This window comes from Oncorhynchus clarkii, chromosome 12, assembly GCF_045791955.1.
Source record: "Oncorhynchus clarkii lewisi isolate Uvic-CL-2024 chromosome 12, UVic_Ocla_1.0, whole genome shotgun sequence".
In the NCBI taxonomy this organism is placed as follows: Eukaryota; Metazoa; Chordata; class Actinopteri; order Salmoniformes; family Salmonidae; genus Oncorhynchus; species Oncorhynchus clarkii.
In genome coordinates, this window is record NC_092158.1 from 1232062 (window position 1) to 1253977 (window position 21916).

Below are 21916 nucleotides of genomic sequence, written 5' to 3' on the forward strand. Positions count from 1 at the left end.
TGCGTAATGCCATCGTGTCAGCATGGACCAACATCCCTGTTAAACGTTTCTCAAACCATGTAGAATGCCCCAATAATTCAGGCTGTTCTGGAGGCAAAGGTGGGTCCAATCCGGTACTAGATGGGCATACCTAATTTAAGGTTTGATCCAATTCTGAGGTTAATGGGTTAATTCTTCATATGACCTATCCTCTAGTAGTTTCTGCTAGGCACTGGGGAGAGGGAAGCTCTGTTAACTATAAAGTGCATTTGGAAAGCATTCAGACCCCTTGGCTTTTTTTTCACATTTTGTTATGTACAGTTTTACACATTTATAAACAATTTGAATACTGAAATATCACATTTACACAATATTCAGACCCTTTACTCAGCACTTTGTTGATGCACCTTTGGCAGTGATTACAACCTCAAGTCTTCTTGGTTATGATGCTACAAGCTTGGTACACCTGTATTTTGGAAGTTTCTCCCATTCTTCTGTTCAGATCCTCTCAAGCTCTGTCAGGTTGGATGGGGAGCGTTGCTGCACAGCTATTTTCAGGTCTCTCAAGAGATGTTTGATCTGGCTGGGCCACTTAAGGTCATTCAGAGACTTGTCCCAAAGCCACTCCTGCGTTGTCTTGGCTGTGTGCATAGGTTCGTTGTTCTGTTGGAGGGCGAACCTTCGCCCCAGTCTGGGGTCCTGAGCGCTCTAGAGCAGGTTTTCATCAAGGATCTCTCTGTACTTTGTTCCGTTCATCTTTCCCTCGATCCTGGTTAGTCTTCCAGTCTCTGCCACTGAAAAACATCCCCACAGAATGATGCTGCCACCACCATGCTTCACCGTAGGGATGGTGCCAGGTTTCCTCCAGATGTGACGCTTGGCAGTCAGGCCAAAGAGTTAAGTCTTGGTTTCAGAAAATCTTGTTTCTCATGGTCTGAGAGTCTTTAGGTGCGTTTTGGCAAAATCCAAGTGGGCTGTTATGTGCCTTTACTGAGGAGTGTCTTCTGTCCGGACACTCTACCATAAAGGCCTGACTGGTGGAGTGCTGCAGAGATGGTTGTCCTTCTGGAAGGTTCTCTCATCTCATACTTGGACCTGGGGAGAGAGAGTCTCTGCTAACTATATACTTGGAGCTGAGGAGAGAGAGTCTCTGATAACTATATACTTGGACCTGGGGAGAGAGAGTCTCTACTAACTAAATACTTGGAGCTGGGGAGAGAGGGTCTCTACTAACTATATACTTGGACCTGGGGAGAGAGAGACTCTGTTAACCCTCCTGTTGTGTTTGTTTCATGTTAACTAATTCTGTGTTCCCGGTCCAAAATGGCCGCCCCGTTATAGCTGATTATGAATCCATAATAATACATATCACCTGATGTTGTGTTAGATATTTTTATCAGCTTAAGTTCTTGTGTAGTTTTGAACTTCTATTTGCTATTTATTTAGTAGAGGGTGATGCGGAGAGGAGTGGTGCCTCTCCATGGCTGATACAGAAACCCCAACAGCAGGCCTCCCTCAGTGGATGTTATACCACACTCTAATAAAACGAACTATAATAAAACACAACAGCAGGCCTCCCTCAGTGGATGTTATACCACACTCTAATAAAACACACTATAATAAAACACAACAGCAGGCCTCCCTCAGTGGATGTCATACCACACTATAATAAAACACAACAGCAGGCCTCCCTCAGTGGATGTTATACCACACTATAATAAAACACAACAGCAGGCCTCCCTCAGTGGATGTTATACCACACTATAATAAAACACACTATAATAAAACACACTATAATAAAACACACTCTAATAAAACACACTATAATAAAACACACCAGCAGGCCTCCCTCAGTGGATGTTATACCACACTCTAATAAAACACACCATAATAAAACACAACAGCAGGCCTCCCTCAGTGGATGGTATACCACACTCTAATAAAACACAACAGCAGGCCTCCCTCAGTGGATGTCATACCACACTCTAATAAAACACACTATAATAAAACACACCAGCAGGCCTCCCTCAGTGGATGTTATACCACACTCTAATAAAACACACTATAATAAAACACAACAGCAGGCCTCCCTCGGTGGATGTTATACCACAATCTAATAAAACACACTCTAATAAAACACACTCTAATAAAATACACTATAATAAAACACACCAGCAGGCCTCCCTCAGTGGATGTTATACCAAACTATAATAAAACACACTATAATAAAACACAACAGCAGGCCTCCCTCAGTGGATGTTATACCACACTATAATAAAACACAACAGCAGGCCTCCCTCAGTGGATGTCATACCACACTATAATAAAACACACTATAATAAAACACAACAGCAGGCCTCCCTCAGTGGATGTTATACCACACTCTAATAAAACACAACAGCAGGCCTCCCTCAGTGGATGTTATACCACACTATAATAAAACACACTATAATAAAACACAACAGCAGGCCTCCCTTAGTGGATGTTATACCACACTATAATAAAACACTATAATAAAACACACCAGCAGGCCTCCCTCAGTGGATGTTATACCACACTCTAATAAAACACACTCTAATAAAACACACTATAATAAAACACACCATAATAAAACACACTATAATAAAACACTCTAATAAAACACACTATAATAAAACACACCAGCAGGCCTCTCTCAGTGGATGTTATACCACACTCTAATAAAACACACCATAATAAAACACACTATAATAAAACACACCATAATAAAACACAACAGCAGGCCTCCCTCAGTGGATGTTATACCACACTCTAATAAAACACACTCTAATAAAACACACCAGCAGGCCTCCCTCAGTGGATGTTATACCACACTCTAATAAAACACACTATAATAAAACACAACAGCAGGCCTCCCTCAGTGGATGTTATACCACACTCTAATAAAACACTATAAAAAAACACAACAGCAGGCCTCCCTCAGTGGATGTCATACCACACTCTAATAAAACACGCTATAATAAAACACTATAATAAAACACACCAGCAGGCCTCCCTCAGTGGATGTCATACCACACTCTAATAAAACACACTCTAATAAAACACACCATAATAAAACACACTCTAATAAAACACACCATAATAAAACACACTATAATAAAACACACCATAATAAAACACAACAGCAGGCCTCCCTCAGTGGATGTTATACCACACTCTAATAAAACACACTCTAATAAAACACACCAGCAGGCCTCCCTCAGTGGATGTTATACCACACTATAATAAAACACACCAGCAGGCCTCCCTCAGTGGATGTTATACCACACTATAATAAAACACACTATAATAAAACACACTATAATAAAACACACTATAATAAAACACAACAGCAGGCCTCCCTCAGTGGATGTTATACCACACTATAATAAAACACAACAGCAGGCCTCCCTCAGTGGATGTTATACCACACTCTAATAAAACACACCATAATAAAACACAACAGCAGGCCTCCCTCAGTGGATGTTATACCACACTCTAATAAAACACAACAGCAGGCCTCCCTCAGTGGATGTTATACCACACTATAATAAAACACACTATAATAAAACACAACAGCAGTCCTCCCTCAGTGGATGTCATACCACACTATAATAAAACACAACAGCAGGCCTCCCTCAGTGGATGTCATACCACACTCTAATAAAACACACTATAATAAAACACAACAGCAGGCCTCCCTCGGTGGATGTTATACCACACTCTAATAAAACACACTCTAATAAAACACACCAGCAGGCCTCCCTCAGTGGATGTTATACCAAACTATAATAAAACACACTATAATAAAACACAACAGCAGGCCTCCCTCAGTGGATGTTATACCACACTATAATAAAACACAACAGCAGGCCTCCCTCAGTGGATGTCATACCACACTATAATAAAACACACTATAATAAAACACAACAGCAGGCCTCCCTCAGTGGATGTTCTACCACACTCTAATAAAACACAACAGCAGGCCTCCCTCAGTGGATGTTATACCACACTATAATAAAACACACTATAATAAAACACAACAGCAGGCCTCCCTCAGTGGATGTCATACCACACTCTAATAAAACACACTATAATAAAACACACCAGCAGGCCTCCCTCAGTGGATGTTATACCACACTCTAATAAAACACACTATAATAAAACACACCAGCAGGCCTCCCTCAGTGGATGTTATACCACACTCTAATAAAACACACTCTAATAAAACACACTCTAATAAAACACACTAATAAAATACACTATAATAAAACACACCAGCAGGCCTCCCTCAGTGGATGTTATACCACACTATAATAAAACACACTATAATAAAACACAACAGCAGTCCTCCCTCAGTGGATGTCATACCACACTATAATAAAACACAACAGCAGGCCTCCCTCAGTGGATCTCTTACCACACTATAATAAAACACACTATAATAAAACACAACAGCAGGACTCCCTCAGTGGATGTTATACCACACTATAATAAAACACAACAGCAGGCCTCCCTCAGTGGATGTTATACCACACTATAATAAAACACAACAGCAGGCCTCCCTCAGTGGATGTTATACCACACTATAATAAAACACACTATAATAAAACACAACAGCAGGCCTCCGTTAGTGGATGTTATACCACACTATAATAAAACACACCAGCAGGCCTCCCTCAGTGGATGTTATACCACACTCTAATAAAACACACTCTAATAAAACACACTATAATAAAACACACTATAATAAAACACACTATAATAAAACACTCTAATAAAACACACTATAATAAAACACACCAGCAGGCCTCTCTCAGTGGATGTTATACCACACTCTAATAAAACACACCATAATAAAACACACTATAATAAAACACACCAGCAGGCCTCCCTCAGTGGATGTTATACCACACTCTAATAAAACACACTATAATAAAACACAACAGCAGGCCTCCCTCAGTGGATGTTATACCACACTCTAATAAAACACTATAAAAAAACACAACAGCAGGCCTCCCTCAGTGGATGTTATACCACACTCTAATAAAACACTATAAAAAAACACAACAGCAGGCCTCCCTCAGTGGATGTCATACCACACTCTAATAAAACATACTATAATAAAACACACTATAATAAAACACACTATAATAAAACACACTATAAAACACACTATAATAAAACACAACAGCAGGCCTCCCTCAGTGGATGTTATACCACACTATAATAAAACACACTATAATAAAACACAACAGCAGGCCTCCCTCAGTGGATGTTATACCACACTATAATAAAACACACCTGCAGGCCTCCCTCAGTGGATGTTATACCACACTCTAATAAAACACACTATAATAAAACACAACAGCAGGCCTCCCTCACTATAATAAAACACAACAGCAGGCCTCCCTCAGTGGATGTTATACCACACTATAATAAAACACAACAGCAGGCCTCCCTCAGTGGATGTCATACCACACTATAATAAAACACAACAGCAGGCCTCCCTCAGTGGATGTCATACCACACTATAATAAAACACAACAGCAGGCCTCCCTCAGTGGATGTTATACCACACTATGATAAAACACACTATAATAAAACACAACAGCAGGCCTCCCTCAGTGGATGTTATACCACACTATAATAAAACACAACAGCAGGCCTCCCTCAGTGGATGTTATACCACACTATAATAAAACACACTATAATAAAACACACTATAATAAAACACACTCTAATAAAACACAACAGCAGGCCTCCCTTAGTGGATGTTATACCACACTCTATTTAAACACTATAATAAAACACACCAGCAGGCCTCCCTCAGTGGATGTCATACCACACTCTAATAAAACACACTATAATAAAACACAACAGCAGGCCTCCCTCAGTGGATGTTATACCACACTATAATAAAACACACTATAATAAAACACAACAGCAGGCCTCTCTCAGTGGATGTTATACCACACTCTAATAAAACGCACCATAATAAAACACACTATAATAAAACACACCATAATAAAACACAACAGCAGGCCTCCCTCAGTGGATGTTATACCACACTCTAATAAAACACACTCTAATAAAACACACCAGCAGGCCTCCCTCAGTGGATGTTATACCACACTATAATAAAACACACCAGCAGGCCTCCCTCAGTGGATGTTATACCACACTCTAATAAAACACACTATAATAAAACACAACAGCAGGCCTCCCTCAGTGGATGTTATACCACACTCTAATAAAACACTATAAAAAAACACAACAGCAGGCCTCCCTCAGTGGATGTCATACCACACTCTAATAAAACACACTATAATAAAACACAACAGCAGGCCTCCCTCAGTGGATGTTATACCACACTCTAATAAAACACACTATAATAAAACACACTATAATAAAACACACTATAATAAAACACACTATAATAAAACACAACAGCAGGCCTCCCTCAGTGGATGTTATACCACACTATAATAAAACACACTATAATAAAACACAACAGCAGGCCTCCCTCAGTGGATGTTATACCACACTATAATAAAACACACCAGCAGGCCTCCCTCAGTGGATGTTATACCACACTCTAATAAAGCACACTATAATAAAACACAACAGCAGGCCTCCCTCAGTGGATGTCATGCCACACTATAATAAAACACAACAGCAGGCCTCCCTCACTATAATAAAACACAACAGCAGGCCTCCCTCAGTGGATGTTATACCACACTATAATAAAACACAACAGCAGGCTTCCCTCAGTGGATGTCATACCACACTATAATAAAACACAACAGCAGGCCTCCCTCAGTGGATGTCATACCACACTATAATAAAACACAACAGCAGGCCTCCCTCAGTGGATGTTATACCACACTATAATAAAACACACTATAATAAAACACACTATAATAAAACACACTATAATAAAACACACTCTAATAAAACACAACAGCAGGCCTCCCTTAGTGGATGTTATACCACACTCTATTTAAACACTATAATAAAACACACCAGCAGGCCTCCCTCAGTGGATGTCATACCACACTCTAATAAAACACACCATAATAAAACACAACAGCAGGCCTCCCTCAGTGGATGTTATACCACACTCTAATAAAACACACCATAATAAAACACAACAGCAGGCCTCCCTCAGTGGATGTTATACCACACTCTAATAAAACGAACTATAATAAAACACAACAGCAGGCCTCCCTCAGTGGATGTTATACCACACTATAATAAAACACAACAGCAGGCCTCCCTCAGTGGATGTTATACCACACTCTAATAAAACACACTATAATAAAACACAACAGCAGGCCTCCCTCAGTGGATGTTATACCACACTATAATAAAACACAACAGCAGGCCTCCCTCAGTGGATGTTATACCACACTCTAATAAAACACTATAATAAAACACAACAGCAGGCCTCCCTCAGTGGATGTCATACCACACTCTAATAAAACACACTATAATAAAACACACTATAATAAAACACACTATAATAAAACACACTATAATAAAACACAATAGCAGGCCTCCCTCAGTGGATGTTATACCACACTATAATAAAACACACCAGCAGGCCTCCCTCAGTGGATGTTATACCACACTCTAATAAAACACACTATAATAAAACACAACAGCAGGCCTCCCTCAGTGGATGTCATACCACACTATAATAAAACACAGCAGCAGGCCTCCCTCACTATAATAAAACACAACAGCAGGCCTCCCTCAGTGGATGTTATACCACACTATAATAAAACACAACAGCAGGCCTCCCTCAGTGGATGTCATACCACACTATAATAAAACACAACAGCAGGCCTCCCTCAGTGGATGTCATACCACACTATAATAAAACACAACAGCAGGCCTCCCTCAGTGGATGTTATACCACACTATGATAAAACACACTATAATAAAACACAACAGCAGGCCTCCCTCAGTGGATGTTATACCACACTATAATAAAACACAACAGCAGGCCTCCCTCAGTGGATGTTATACCACACTATAATAAAACACACTATAATAAAACACACTCTAATAAAACACACTATAATAAAACACAACAGCAGGCCTCCCTTAGTGGATGTTATACCACACTCTATTTAAACACTATAATAAAACACACCAGCAGGCCTCCCTCAGTGGATGTCATACCACACTCTAATAAAACACACTATAATAAAACACAACAGCAGGCCTCCCTCAGTGGATGTTATACCACACTATAATAAAACACACTATAATAAAACACAACAGCAGGCCTCCCTCAGTGGATGTCATACCACACTATAATAAAACACAACAGCAGGCCTCCCTCAGTGGATGTTATACCACACTATAATAAAACACACTATAATAAAACACAACAGCAGGCCTCCCTCAGTGGATGTTATACCACACTCTAATAAAACACACTCTAATAAAACACACTGTAATAAAACACACAATACACAACATTAAATATATTTTAGATAAAAACCATCTCAATCTGGAACATAAAAGTAACCAATCATTAATTTAAATGTCAGAATATCGAATTATAAGGAATTCTGCATGTTGTTCCACGCAAAAGGGGGAAGAAAAACTAAAAACAGATTTCCCTAATTGGAGACGAAAGGAGATCTCCAGAGTTATTCATCCCTGAGAACAGGTTTGGTCATTTGAACGTCTACAACGAATCGAGAAAGGAATGTACAGAAGAAGATTCTGAAAACTGCTTTGTAAATAAAAGAGAGTGAGGCTCTCATCTTACAGACAGAGAGGTCCATCCTACATGTTTATGAGGAATATAATGGAAAGGCTTAAAAACATCCCCAGTGATGAAACGTATTGCTGAATGGAATACTGAGTCCAATGGTTTCAAAACCGAGGCTGCCACATGCATACAAATACACATCACCACAGTCTACTTCAGAGAGAGTGTCATCATAGTCTAATACAGGGAGAAGCAGGTAAATCATGTCACCATAGTCTAATCCAGGGAGAAGCAGGTAAATAATGTCACCATAGTCTAATCCAGGGAGAAGCAGGTAAATAATGTCACCATAGTATATTACAGGGAGAAGCAGGTAAATAATGTCACCACGGTCTAATAAAGGGAAAAGCACGTAAATAATGTCACCATAGTCTAATCCAGGGAGAAGCAGGTAAATAATGTCAACATAGTCGATTACAGGGAGAAGCAGGTAAATAATATCACCATAGTCTATTACAGGGAGAAGCAGGTAAATAATGTCACCATAGTCTATTACAGGGAGAAGCAGATAAATCATGTCACCATAGTCTAATCCAGGGAGAAGCAGATAAATCATGTCACCATAGACTAATCCAGGGAGAAGCAGGTAAATCATGTCACCATAGTCTAATCCATGGAGAAGCAGGTAAATAATGTCACCATAGTCTAATCCAGGGACAAGCAGGTCAACAATGTCACCATAGTCTAATCCAGGGAGAAGCATGTCAACAATGTCACCATAGTCTAATCCAGGGAGAAGCAGGTAAATAATGTCACCATAGTCTAATCCAGGGAGAAGCAGGTAAATAATGTCACCATAGTCTAATCCAGGGAGAAGCAGGTAAATAATGTAACCATAGTCTACTCCAGGGAGAAGCAGGTCAATAATGTCACCATAGTCTAATCCAGGGAGAAGCAGGTAAATAATGTCACCATAGTCTAATCCAGGGAGAAGCAGGTAAATAATGTCACCATAGTCTAATCCATGGAGAAGCAGGTAAATAATGTCACCATAGTCTAATCCAGGGACAAGCATTTCAACAATGTCACCATAGTCTAATCCAGGGAGAAGCATGTCAATAATGTCACCATAGTCTAATCCAGGGAGAAGCAGGTAAATAATGTCACCATAGTCTAATCCAGGGAGAAGCAGGTAAATGTCACCATAGTCTAATCCAGGGAAAAGCAGGTAAATAATGTAACCATAGTCTACTCCAGGGAGAAGCAGGTCAATAATGTCACCATAGTCTAATCCAGGGAGAAGCGTTGCTGGAACAATCTTCGTTCTATTTTCAGAACTGAGGCAGGATTTATTTGTGTACAAAAGCTTCTAGGTCAACTTTTCAATATGTGTTTCAAAAGACAATTTGTCATCATTCCAGACACTCAGTGTTTGATCTCTAGCACATAGAATGCAAAAAATGGTCAATGCAGGTAGTCCATGTAGCATTTGATGAGATATTTAGCAGTCTTGTTTAGCAGTCCTATGGCTTGGGGGTAGTTCTTGTTCAGGGTCCTGTTGGTTCCAGACTTGTCGCTCTTATACTGCGTGCCGTGTGGAAGCATAAAGAACGGTATATGACTTGTAAGGTTGGAGTATGACATTGTTGAAGGCCTTCCACAGACACCGCCTGGTATAGAGGTCCTGGATGGTGGGGGGCTTGGCCCCAGTGATGTACTGGGCCGTATGCACCCCCCTCCGTAATCAACCCCTCTCCTCCGTAATCACCCCCTCTCCTCCGTAATGACCCCCCCCCGTAATCACCCCCTCTCCTCCGTAATCACCCCCTCTCCTCCGTAATCACCCCCTCTCCTCCGTAATGACCCCCCCCCCGTAATCGACCCCCTCCTCCTTAATCACCCCCCCTCCTCAATCACCCCCCTCTCCTCCGTAATCATCCCCCCCTCCTCCGTAATCATCCCGCCCTCCTCCGTAATCATCCCCCCCTCCTCCGTAATCATCCCCCCCTCTCCTCCGTAATCATCCCCCCCTCCTCCGTAATCATCCCCCCCTCCTCCGTAATCATCCCCCCCTCTCCTCCGTAATCATCCCCCCCTCCTCCGTAATCATCCCCCCCTCCTCCGTAATCATCCCCCCCTCCTCCGTAATCATCCCCCCCTCCTCCGTAATCATCCCGCCCTCCTCCGTAATCATCCCGCCCTCCTCCGTAATCACCCCCTCTCCTCCGTAATCACCCCCCTCCTCCGTAATCACCCCCTCTCCTCCGTAATCACTGGTACCGGGAGTAGAACTTTTAATATGGAACAGACATCAAACAGGACAGGACAACGTCAGAACCGTATACAAAGACAAACAAACATTCATCCTGACGCAGGGAACAGACACATACTGTATAGTGGCGGTAACGACACAGGTGATTGAGTCCAGGTGAGTCCAATAATTGCTGATGTGTGTGACGGGGGAAGGCAGGAGTGCGTAATGATGGTGGCAGGAGTGTGTAATGCTGGGGAACCTGGTGCCTTTGAGCGCCAGAGAGGGGAGCTGGCGTGACATAAAGTACTTTCAAGGTATCTGTACTTTACCATTGATATTTTGGACACCTTTTACTCCACTATATTCCTAAATAAAATGGTGTCGTTTTTACTCATTATGTTTTCCCTGACACCCAACAGTACTTGTTATATTTTGATTGTTTAGCAGGACAGGAAAATGGTCCAATTCACACACTTGTCAAGAGAACACCTGGTCGTTCCCACTGCCTCTGATCTGGCAGACTCACTAAACAGAGAACATCCCTGGTCGTTCCTACTGCCTCTGATCTGGCAGACTCACTAAACAGAGAACATCCCTGGTCATTCCTACTGCCTCTGATCTGGAGGACTCACTAAACAGAGAACCACCCTGGTCGTTCCTACTGCCTCTGATCTGGAGAACTCACTAAACAGAGAACATCCCTGGTCATCCCTACTGCCTCTGATCTGGAGGACTCACTAAACAGAGAACATCCCTGGACATCCCTACTGCCTCTGATCTGGAGGACTCACTAAACAGAGAACATCACTGGTCGTTCCTGCTGTCTCTGATCTGGAGGACTCACTAAACACAAATGCTTGTTTGTAAATTGTGTGAGTGTTGAACTGTGCCCCAGGCTGTCAGTAAATTAAAAAAACAAGAAAATCATGGTGTCTGGTTTGCTTAATATAAGACATTTTAAATGATTTATACTTTTACTTTTGATACTTAAGTATATTTAAAACCAAATACTTTTAGACTTTTACTCAAGTAGTATTTTACTGGGTGACTCATTTTTACTTAAGTCATTTTCTTTTAAGGTATCTTTACTTTTACTTAATTATGACAACTGGCTACTTTTTCCACCATGCTGGTAAGTGTATGTTCCTAATATTTTGTTTAGTTTGTGCATAAAGTTAGCTACATTATTGCCATGCCTTCAGGCCCCTGTTTATTTTCAATAAAATTGTTATAAGAAACTTTTGTTAAAAACATTAGTGTGATGTTTTTAACGTTCATGGGGTCTAGCTACTTGGTATTTCACCAACTTTTATCAACATCATAGATCCAGGTCAAGCTGACACAGACCAAGGCCACACATGCACTGAATGGACAACCATGTACTGCAATGTCAGAATGAAGTTCATAAAATGCAAGGCAGTATGTGGACACAGTAAAGACCAAGGCAGTATGTGGACACAATGCAGTATGTGGACAAAGGAGAAGAACAAGGCAGTATGTGGACACAGTAAAGACCAAGGCAGTATGTGGACACAGTAAAGACCAAGGCAGTATGTGGACACAGGGGAAGACCAAGGCAAAGAGAAAAACAATGGAGACTGAAACGGAGGTTCTCTGAGCTATTTAAATAGCCATGTTTCATGCTCACAGACATGGCTGTAGTGGTCCCTATGCATCCATTTTTTACCCTGGACAGCAAAACACATTTTTAAATGTCTGGAAGAATTTTGGTGGCTGGATGAAGGAATATTAAGAAATATTCAGCTTAAAGTTGATGCACTGAAAGCACCTACAGACAGGCTAACTACCTGCTAAAAACTCATCATAGTTCTCATTTCAGTGCCAAAAAATGAAGAAAATTGACATGCAGTTATGAATTCTTCGCTTTTAAGGATGCCCACTATGATTGCTGGAGCCATTTTGTCAAAGTCTGTAGCATCTTATTTGCTAGCTGTTTCACAGTGGAGCAAGTTAGAGACAGCCATTTTGTCAAAGTCTGTAGCATCTTATTTACTAGCTGTTTCACAGTGGAGCAAGTTGGAGTGGCGTATCACCACATTATGCAACCGTTCTGCGAGAGCTTTGAAAGGTGGAAATAGTATTGCACACCAGGTATGTAACCCCATAGCCCCTGGAAATTGTGTTTTTGGAACCAGTATATGGTTTCCGGTGCTTTCCATTTGAGTGAGCACATGGTTTCAACGGTAATCAGAACACCAACAATCACCGCATCGCAGTTCGGTTAACAAGAAAGGTTAAATGCCTAAGAGGTTAAGAGCATGGCCAACTGCTTTGATGACATGAGAAACGTGTTAGCAGACGGTCATGAGACATACATCCTGATGGTGCCAAGTTTGACCCAGTAAATGACTGGGAGTAGGAATATATAGAGATTGCAACTCTTTATTTATTTATTTAGCCCAGTACTTACAGTGGCTTGCGAAAGTATTCACCCCCCTTCACATTTTTACTATTTTGTTGCCTTAATTTTTTGGGGGTTTTAATCATTTGATTTATACGACATGCCAACCACTATGAAGATGCAAAACATTTTTTTTTAAATTGTGAAACAAACAAGAAATAAGCCAAAAAAAAACGGAACTTTAGCTTGCATAACAATTCAGCCCCTCAAAGTCAATACTTTGTAGAGCCACCTTTTGCAGCAATTACAGCTGGAAGTCTCTTGGGGTATGTCTCTATGAGCTTGGCACATCTAGCCAATGGGATTTTTGACCATTCTTCAAGGCAAAACTGCCTCAGCTCCTTCAAGTTGGATGGGTTCCGCTGGTGTACAGCAGTCTTTAAGTCATACCACAGATTCTCAATTGGATTGAGGTCTGGGCTCTGACTAGGCCATTCCACAACATTTAAATGTTTCCCCTTAAACCACTCGGGTGTTGCTTTAGCAGTACGCTTAGGTTCATTGTCCTGCTGGAAGATGAACCTCCGTCCCAGTCTCAATTCTCTGGAAGACTGAAAGAATTTCCATGTATTTAGCCTCATTCATCCTTCCTTCAACTCTGACCAGTTTCCCAGTCCATGCTGATAAAAAAACATCCCCATTGTATGATGCTGCCACCACCATGCTTCACTGTGGGGATGGTATTCTCGATGTGATGAGAGGTGTTGGGTTTGCGTCAGACATAGCGTTTTCCTTGATGGCCAAAAAGCTCAATTTTAGTCTCATCTGACCAGAGTACCTTCTTCCATATGTTTGGGGAGTCTCCCAAATGCCTTCTGGCAAACACCAAACATGTTTGCTTATTTTTTTCTTGAAGCAACTGCTTTTTTCTGGCCACTCTTCCATAAAGCCCAGCTCTGTGGAGTGTACAGCTTAAAGTGATCCTATGGACAGATACTCCAATCTCTGCTGTGGAACTTTGCAGCTCCTTCAGGATTATCTTTGGTCTCTTTATTGCCTCTCTGATTAATGCCCTCCTTGCCTGGTCCAAGAGTTTTGGTGGGTGGCCCTCTCTTGGCAGGTTTGTTGTGGTGCCATATTCTTTCCATTTTTTAATATTGGATTTAATGGTGCTCCGAGGGATGTTCAAAGTTGCAGATATTTTTTTAGAACCCAACGCTGATCTGTACTTCTCCACAACGTTGTCCCTGACCTTTTTGGAGAGATCCATTGTCTTCATGGTGCCGCTTGCTTAGTGGTGTTGCAGACTTTGGGGCCTTTCAGAACAGGTGTGTAGAGTTGAAGTCAGAAGTTACCTTAGGAAAATACATTTAAACACAGTTTATCACTGACAATTAATCCTAGTAAAAACTCCCTGTTTTAGGGAAGTTAGGATCCCCATTGTATTTTAAGAAAGTGAAATGTCAGAATGATAGTAAAGAGATTGATTTAAACTCATATTTCTTTCAGCACATTCCAAGTGGGTAGGAAGTTTACATACACTCAATTAATATTTGGCAGCATTGCCTTTAAATTGTTTAACTTGGGTCAAACATTTTGGGTAGCCTTCCACAAGCTTCCCACAATAAATTGGGTGAATTTTGGACATATCCTCCTGACAGAGCTGGTGTAACTGAGTCAGGTTTGTAGGCCTCCTTGCTCACTCATGCTTTTTCAGTTCTGCCCACACATTATCTATAGAATTGAGGTCAGGGCTTTGTGATGGTCACTCCAATACATTGACATTGTTGTCCTTAAGCCATTTTGCCACAAGTTTGGAAGTATGCTTGGTATCGTTGTTGATTTGGAAGACCATTTTGCGACCAAGCTTTAACTTCCTGACGAATGTCTTGAGATGTTGCTTCAATATATCCACATAATTTTCCTCCCTCGTGATGCCATCTATTTTGTGAAGTGCACCAGTCCCTCCTGCAGCAAAGCACCCCCACAACATGATGCTGCCACCCCCGTGCTTCACGTTGGGATGGTGTTCTTTGGCTTGCAAGCCTCCCCATTTTTCCTCCAAACATAACGATGGTCATTATGGCCAAACAGTTCTATTTTTGTTTCATCAGACCAGAGGACATTTCTCCAAAAAGTATGATCTTTGTCTCCAAGTGCAGTTGCAAACTGTAGTCTGTTTTTTGTATGGTGGTTTTGGAGCAGTGGCTTCTTCCTTGCTGAGCGGCCTTTCAGGTTATGTCGATATTGGACTTGTTTTACTGTGGATATAGATACTTTTGTTTCCTCCAGCATCTTCACACGCTCCTTTGCTGTTGTTCTGGGTTTGATTTGCACTTTTCACACCAAAGTACGTCTACAATTTTTTTCATGAGGGTTTGGCTGATTTCTTTAGATTTTCCCATGATGTCAAGCAAAGAGTTCCTGAGTTTGAAGGTAGGCCTTGAAATACATGCACAGCTACACCTCCAATTGACTCAAATTATGTAAATTAGCCTATCAGAAGATTCTAAAGCCATGACATAATTTTCTGGAATATTCCAATCTTTTCAAAGGCACAGTCAACTTAGTGTATCTAAACGTCTGACCCACTGGAATTGTTATACAGTGATTTCTAAGTGAAATAACCTGATCTGTAAACAATTGTTGGAAAATGTACTTGTGTCATGCACAAAGTAGATGTCCTAACCGACTTGCAACAACATGATCAAATCAAATCTGTTTATATAGCCCTTCGTACATCAGCTGATATCTCAAAGTGCTGTACAGAAACCCAGCCTAAAACCCCAAACAGCAAGCAATGCAGGTGTAGAAGCACGGTGGCTAGGAAAAACTCCCTAGAAAGGCCAAAACCTAGGAAGAAACCTAGAGAGGAACCAGGCAATGTGGGGTGGCCAGTCCTCTTCTGGCTGTGCCGGGTGGAGATTATAACAGAACATGGCCAAGATGTTCAAATGTTCATAAATGACCAGCATGGTCGAATAATAATAAGGCAGAACAGTTGAAACTGGAGCAGCAGCACGGCCTGGTGGACTGGGGACAGCAAGGAGTCATCATGTCAGGTAGTCCTGGGGCATGGTCCTAGGGCTCAGGTCCTCCGAGAGAGAAAGAAAGAGAGGAGACAATTAGAGAACGCACACTTAGATTCACACAGGACACCGAATAGGACAGGAGAAGTACTCCAGATATAACAAACTGACCCTAGCCCCCCGACACATAAACTACTGCAGCATAAATACTGGAGGCTGAGACAGGATGGGTCAGGAGACACTGTGGCCCCATCCGAGGACACCCCCGGAAAGGGCCAAACAGGAAGGATATAACCCCACCCACTTTGCCAAAGCACAGCCCCCACACCACTAGAGGGATATCTTCAACCACCAACTTACCATCCTGAGACAAGGCTGAGTATAGCCCACAAAGACCTCCACCACGGCACAACCCGAGGGGGGGGGCGGCGGCAACCCAGACAGGATGACCACATCAGTGAATCAACCCACTCAGGTGACGCACCTCCTCCAGTGACGGCGAGAGAGCCCCAGTAAGCCAGTGACTCAGCCCCTGTAATAGGGTTAGAGGCAGAGAATCGCAATGGAAAGAGGGGAACCGGCCAGGCAGAGACAGCAAGGGCGGTTCGTTGCTCCAGAGCCTTTCCGTTCACCTTCCCACTCCTGGGCCAGACTACACTCAATCATATGACCAACTGAACAGATGAGTCTTCAGTAGAGACTTGAAGGTTGAGACCGAGTTTGCGTCTCTGACATGGGTAGGCAGACCATTCCATAAAAATGGAGCTCTATAGGAGAAAGCCCTGCCTCCAGCTTTTTGCTTAGAAATTCTAGGGACAATTAGGAGGCCTGCGTCTTGTGACCGTAGCGTACGTGTAGGTATGTACAGCAGGACCAAATCAGAGAGATAGGTAGGAGCAAGCCCATGTAATGCTTTGTAGGTTAGCAGTAAAACCTTGAAATCAGCCCTTGCTTTGACAGGAAGCCAGTGTAGAGAGGCTAGCACTGGAGTAATATGATCACATTTTTTGGTTCTAGTCAGGATTCTAGCAGCCGTATTTAGCACTAACTGAAGTTTATTTAGTGCTTTATCCGGGTAGCCGGAAAGTAGAGCATTGCAGTAGTCTAACCTAGAAGTGACAAAAGCATGGATTAATATTTCTGCATCATTTTTGGACAGAAAGTTTCTGATTTTTGCAATGTTACGTGGATGGAAAAAAGCTGTCCTTGAAATGGTCTTGATATGTTCTTCAAAAGAGAGATCAGGGTCCAGAGTAACGCCGAGGTCCTTCACAGTTTTATTTGAGACGACTGTACAACCATTAAGATTAATTTTCAGATTCAACAGAAGATCTCTTTGTTTCTTGGGACTGTTACGTTCCCCAGTTTATGTGTTGTAGTTTGTGTATTTGCATGTGTTTTATTTCAGGAAATGGCTTCCTGAAATCCCTCAAGCAGCTGATTGGTCGACTCCAGGGCTAATTGGAGAGCTGACCCCGCCCCCTCGTCAAGACACAGCTGTCTCCAGTTAGCCATTCCTTCTGAAGCTATATAAAAGCCACTGTTCTGTTCAGGAGTGAGAGATTTGGAGGTAGAGATTTTTGCTAGAGATTTGCTGGGAGGTCATTGCAGAGATTTTGCTGAAGGTAGATTTGCTAGACAGATTTTGATAGAGGTTGATTTTGCTGGGAGTTCATTGCTGGGAAGTGGTATGTTCTGTGAGTTTGTTGCTCAGGTAGAGCTTATTTGATGTCCTTTGTTTGTTTGTGAAATTGTTTAATATACTGTTTCATTTGTTCCCAGGGGGAAAGGGGAAGGCACCTTGGGAGTGCTTAGGCAAGAGGCCCGCGGGCATACATATACCTGTAGTACATTCACTGTCTAGGCACACTAGGTAAGACCTGGGTGGACCACCCCCTGTATTTTGGTTAGGGCACCAGGTGGTGCTAAATTAGGTAAGTAGTGGTTAGGCAGGTAAGATAAGGAGAGGGGGGGCTTTGAGATTTACTTTCTTTGCTTTGGTTCCGTCCAGCCCCTTTTCCCCATATTACCGTGTAAAGGAATAAAGTCCTTGTAAACGGTACCACATTCTGTCTGTTGTCATTCTTACTCGCACCTACAGTCCATACCTTTTTCACTTCACAGAGAGTTTAGTTGTAGCAGGGTGTTGCGTTCCCTCTTCATAGAGGCGTGCGTAACAGGGACCTAGAACAAGCATCTCTGTTTTGTCTGAGTTTAAAAGTAGAAAGTTTGCAGCCATCCACTTCCTTATGTCTGAAACACATGCTTCTAGCAAGGGCAATTTTGGGGCTTCACCATGTTTCATTGAAATGTACAGCTGTGTCATCCGCATAGCAGTGAAAGTTAATATTATGTTTTCGAATAACATCCCCCAAGAGGTAAAATATATAGTGAAAACAATAGTGGTCCTAAAACGGAACCTTGAGGAACACTGAAAATTACAGTTGATTGGTCAGAGGACAAACCATTCACAGAGACAAACTGATATCTTTCCGACAGAAGATCTAAACCAGGCCAGAACTTGTCTTTGATGATGAGGTAGAGATGCTGGGAGAGGCTATAAACAACATGATGAGGTAGAGATGCTGAGAGGCTATAAACAACATGATGAGGTAGAGATGCTGAGAGGCTATAAACAACATGATGAGGAAGAGACGCTGGGAGAGCCTATAAAACATGTTGAGGTAGACATGCTGCGAGAGGCTATACACAACATGATGAGGTAGAGATGCTGAGAGGCTATAAACAACATGTTGAGGAAGAGACACTGGGAGAGCCTATAAAACATGTTGAGGTAGACACGCAGGGAGAGGCGATCAACAACATGAGGTAGACATGCTGCGAGAGGCTATACACAACATGATGAGGTAGACATGCTGGGAAAGGCTATAAACAACATGATGAGGTTGACATGCTGGGAGAGGCAATAAACATCATGATGAGGTAGACATGCTGGGAGAGGCGATTAACAACATGATGAGGTAGAGATGCTGGGAGAGGCTATAAACAACATGATGAGGTAGACATGCTGCGAGAGGCTATAAACAACATGATGAGGTAGAGATGCTGGGAGAGGCTATAAACAACATGATGAGGTAGACATGCTGGGAGAGGAGATAAACAACATGAAGAGGTAGAGATGCTGGGAGAGGCTATAAACAACATGATGAGGTACACATGCTGGGAGAGGCTATACACATCATGATGAGGGAAAAATGCTGGGAGAGGCTGGAAAACAACATGATGAGGTAGAGATGCTGGGAGAGGCTATAAAGAACATGATGAGGTAGACATGCTGGGAGAGGCGATAAACAACATGATGAGGTAGAAAATGGGAGAGGCGATTAACAACATGATGAGGTAGACATGCTGGGAGTGGTTATAAACAACATGATGAGGTAGACATGCTGGGTGAGGCGATAAACAACATGATGAGGTAGACATGCTGGGAGAGGCTATGAACAACATGATGAGGTAGACGTGCTGGGTGAGGCTATAAACAACATGATGAGGTAGACGTGCTGGGAGTGGCTATAAACAACATGATGAGGCTGACATGCTGGGAGAGGCTATAAACAACATGATGAGGTAGACATGCTGGGAGAGACGATAAACAACATGAAGAGGTACACATGCTGGGAGAGGCTATAAACAACATGATGAGGTAGACATGCTGGGAGAGGTTATAAACAACATGATGAGGTAGACATGCTGGGAGAGGCGATAAACAACATGATGAGGTAGACATGCTGGGAGAGGCTATAATCAACTTGATGAAGTAGAGATGCTGGGAGAGGCTATAAACAACATGATGAGGTAGACATGCTGAGAGGAGATAAACAACATGATGAGGAAGAGACGCTGGGAGAGCCTATAAAACAACATGTTGAGGTAGACACGCAGGGAGAGGCGATCAACAACATGATGAGGTAGACATGCTGGGAGAGGCTATACACAACATGAATAGGTAGACATGCTGGGAGAGGCTATAAACAACATGATGAGGTTGACATGCTGGGAGAGGCGATAAACATCATGATGAGGTAGACATGCTGGGAGGAGATAAACAACATGATGAGGAAGAGACGCTGGGAGAGCCTATAAAACAACATGTTGAGGTAGACACGCAGGGAGAGGCGATCAACAACATGATGAGGTAGACATGCTGCGAGAGGCTATACACAACATGATGAGGTAGACATGCTGGGAGAGGCGATAAACATCATGATGAGGTAGACATGCTGGGAGAGGCGATTAACAACATGATGAGGTAGAGATGCTGGGAGAGGATATAAACAACATGATGAGGTAGACATGCTGGGAGAGGCTATAAACAACATGATGAGGTAGACATGCTGGGAGAGGCGATAAACAACATGATGAGGTAGACATGCTGGGAGAGGCTATAAACAACATGATGAGGTAGACGTGCTGGGTGAGGCTATGAACAACATGATGAGGTAGACGTGCTGGGAGTGGCTATAAACAACATGATGAGGTTGACATGCTGGGAGAGGCTATAAACAACATGATGAGGTAGACATGCTGGGAGAGGCGATAAACAACATGAAGAGGTAAACATGCTGGGAGAGGCGATAAACAACATGTTGAGGTAGACACGCAGGGAGAGGCAATCAACAACATGATGAGGTAGACATGCTGCGAGAGGCTATACACAACATGATGAGGTAGACATGCTGGGAGAGGCTATAAACAACATGATGAGGTTGACATGCTGGGAGAGGCGATAAACAACATGATGCGGTAGAGATGCTGGGAGAGGCTATAAACAACATGATGAGGTAGACATGCTGGGAGAGGCTATAAACAACATGATGAGGTAGAGATGCTGAGAGGCTATAAACAACATGATGAGGAAGAGACGCTGGGAGAGCCTATAAAACAATATGTTGAGGTAGACACGCAGGGAGAGGCGATCAACAACATGATGAGGTAGACATGCTGGGAGAGGCTATTAACAACATGGTGAGGTTGACATGCTGGGAGAGGCTATAAACAACATGATGAGGTAGACATACTGGGAAAGGCTATAAACAACATGATGAGGTAGACATGCTGGGAGGGGCGATAAACAGCATGAAGAGGTACACATGCTGGGAGAGGCTATAAACAACATGATGAGGTTTAGGTTACAGTACTACTACTAAATACACTAGGTTATAGGACTTCTAAATACACTTGATTATAGGACTACTAAATGCACTAGGTTATAGGACTACTAAATACACTAGGTAATATGACTACTAAATACACTAGGTTATAGGACTACTAAATACACTAGGTTATAGGACTACTAAATACACTAGGTTATAGGACTACTAAATACACTAGGTTATAGGACTACTAAATACACTACGTTATAGGACTACTAAATACACTAGGTTATAGGTCTACTAAATACACTATGTTATAGGACTCCTGCTAAATACACTAGGTTATAGGACTACTAAATACACTAGGTTACAGGACTACTACTAAATACACTATGTTATAGGACTCCTGCTAAATACACTAGGTTACAG